Genomic DNA, 3,183 nt, shown 5'->3' with positions numbered 1-3,183 from the left:
ATCTTTTGGTGGTAGTGTTGGGAAAGTCTTTTTTTGAAAATTTCCCTTATGTTGCCAAAGATTTGGGGGTTTTTGATTAGTGACTGATTTTATAGGCACGCAAGTTTCAAGTTGTAAGCTTCTTTTGATAGCTTCCTGTAAGGTTGAGGGTGAGAAAGCCTTAACCAAACCCTTAACAGAATCTTCTAAACCATTAAGAAAAAGATAAACAATCCTCTTTTCACTCATATCAGGTACCATAACAACCACTTTTTGAAATTCTTCTATATACTCATTAACTGATTTGGTTTGCTTCAACTTTGACAATTCTTTAAAGTACTCTTCATCATCCTTGAGGTCAAATCTATCTATCACTCTTTGACTGAAATCATCAAATGTAGTTACCTGATCGTGACCTTGAGTAGTCATTCCATGATACCACCAATCATAGGCTGCATCTTCCAAGTGTAGACTTGCAAATTGAACAACATCACTCTCCTTCATGGGGTTAAGTGTGAAGAAAGTTTGTAATTTTTGTAGCCATGCTCTAGCTGAAATTTTATTTGTTCCATCAAAGGTAGGTGCTGTAAACTTGCTTATTTTATTTTTGAGCTCTCTTCCACTTATGTCATGCTCCCTCCTGTTCTCTTTCTTGGGCATCAAAGTGTTCATCATATCCACATATTCTCTAAAAGGAACCGAACTACGAAAGTCATCATCTAAGCCATTGTAAGTAGCTCTTAATGTAATCAAGTTACCTGTAACCTCTTCCACAGGATTAATGGCTGGATTTGGTACTGGTGGTTCATCTGCAGGCAAGAAATAGTTTTGGTTGATTTAGATGGTGTGGATCTCAATTTTCTTGGCTCCTCTGAAGTGCTCCCTTTCTCATTAATAGATGCAACTCCTTGTAGTTTTTCTGTCAATATTCGCAAAGCCTCTCTAGTTTCTGCCAAACTATCCACTGTTTGCTTCTGAGTATTTTGGATGTCTTGGAAGAATTTCTTTGCCATCTTATCTAGATCAACCATACTTTTCTCTTCCTTGGATTTTGTACTTCTACTTTCAACTGGAGGTTTGATCAAATTTTTTTTATTCTTTTCTCACTGCAAATATCTTTTTTCTCTTTCACTTAGTTGCATGCGACCATAAATTTTGACATGCAACTAATTAGAAGCAACATGCAACCATAAATTATGACATGCAAGATCTAGGTAGTTGTCAAAACTGACATGCAAGATCTGAGTAGTTGTCAAAACTGACATGCAAGCTTCTACAAACCCTCAGGCTGGCAAGATCATGGCTCTGATACTACTGAAATGTACCTTTTCTGATTTTACATGATATTTTAAGTCTCAAATCAGATTTTTAAAACCAAACAACCAATATTACAAAGATCCACCAATTTCTCAAATAAACCCAAATCGGGTATGTCCGAAATAGTGCCAAAAAACTTCACAACTTCACAAATTACTAATAAATCTGAAAATGGACATTTTTACAGAAATTTCAGCAGCATAACAGCCTACAAAATGACATTTCTAGATTTGTATAGCCTTTACACAACAACTCACAAATGTAAGACAAAAACTATGCTCATCGGGCTCCCAAAATTAACACAAAAATGCTCGGAAACACCACAAAAACACTAATAAACTATCTCAGAAGTTTAATCATGTTCAAATACATATATTCAACTCTATTTTAACATCTTAAAGTCTTAAATACAGCAGCAACCCAAACTGATATGAAATACTCAACTGAAAACACCAAACTCATACCAAAAAACAACCCCGAAAACTCACAAATCTGCACTATTCAGCACAAAGAAAAACTCTGTATGAGCATGCACATGGAATGGCTTCGAACTCCTGTCCTTAGCCTTCCTGGAAACCTGCAAACTCCCATTCTTGGGTCTCCTTCTCCACAGGTTTGGCAGCCTCTGAAGAACAACAAAGAAAATGAGCAAAAAACAAGTTCTGGAATTAGCCCAAAATGCCTCCAAACCCCTTAAAAGAGGGCATAACCCTAACTCACGTCCAAGAGGGGTTAATAAAATATAATTTAATAATATTTTTTTATTTATTAGTCCATTGGTTTCCAAGGATTAGCCCCCTTTTGGAGCCTGCCTGCCTTAGCAAAGTTTATTATTTTTAATTAATTTGAAAAGGGGACATGGCAGAAAGATATGCTATGAGTAATATATTTGAGAGTTAAGAACAAGCTACTAAGAAAAAATAGTGGCAACACGATTTTAGTAAATGCAACATTTAATAGTGGTCAAAGAAATGTGCCAATAAAACAATGAGATATTAGGAAATAATGGGCATGCCAACATGCATAATAAACTTAGAAAGATATTTGATAACCTTAAAAAATAAAAAGATATCAAAGTCAAAATGTGTTTGACAATGTATAAACATCATTACCTTCGAAGGTTGATTGCTTTGATTTAAAACCATCACCTTATAGTTGATGCTATCATGCCCTAGAGTAACTTTGCGTAAAGAGGAACATGTAGAAGTCAAATTGATGTGTTGCAAATGATTAGGGGAAATGTGATAGAGATATAGGTTAGACTTGAATACTTTGATTTGTGTGTGTGTGTGTGTGTGTGTGTGACACACACACACACACACACACACACACACACACACACACACACATAGAGAGAGAGAGAGAGAGAGAGAGAGAGAGAGAGAGAGAGTTGTAATCAAGCTTACTATTTTTTTCTCATTAACTTATATGGATTTTTTTATATTTTTGTAAACCCCTCAAAGGAAAATGTAGGTTGGATGTGCAGGTCACTTAATGACTTGACTCTAGATATGACTATGAATTTTAGTCCTTTCCTTTCCATTTTATCAATATCAGTCATTGCTTTTTGTAGTGTTAGGCCTTGTGATTTGTGTATGGTTATAGCCCATGCCATTAACAAGAGTATCTACCTTCTACCCCTAAGAGACACAAGAATTATTGGAAAATTTTTGGGACCATCTAGGTCTCAAGTGGGTTAGTGTACTTATCAATCCTTGCTACAACATACATTGGGATATCACGTGGTTTAGGAGCAAGACTACAAATGATTTCAATTACTTAGCCTAGAGCTCAGTTTCCAAGAATGCTTCTATCCATACGTTAGTTGTGAGTGTTATACATTGAATTTTGCAAAGAAATTCTTGTTTGTTGAGTTGTTCATTGCTT

This window comes from Cupressus sempervirens, chromosome 6 (genome assembly GCF_028749045.1).
Source record: "Cupressus sempervirens isolate cs-2001-9-10 chromosome 6, ASM2874904v1, whole genome shotgun sequence".
In the NCBI taxonomy this organism is placed as follows: Eukaryota; Viridiplantae; Streptophyta; class Pinopsida; order Cupressales; family Cupressaceae; genus Cupressus; species Cupressus sempervirens.
Note: the sequence above shows the minus strand (reverse complement) of the source record.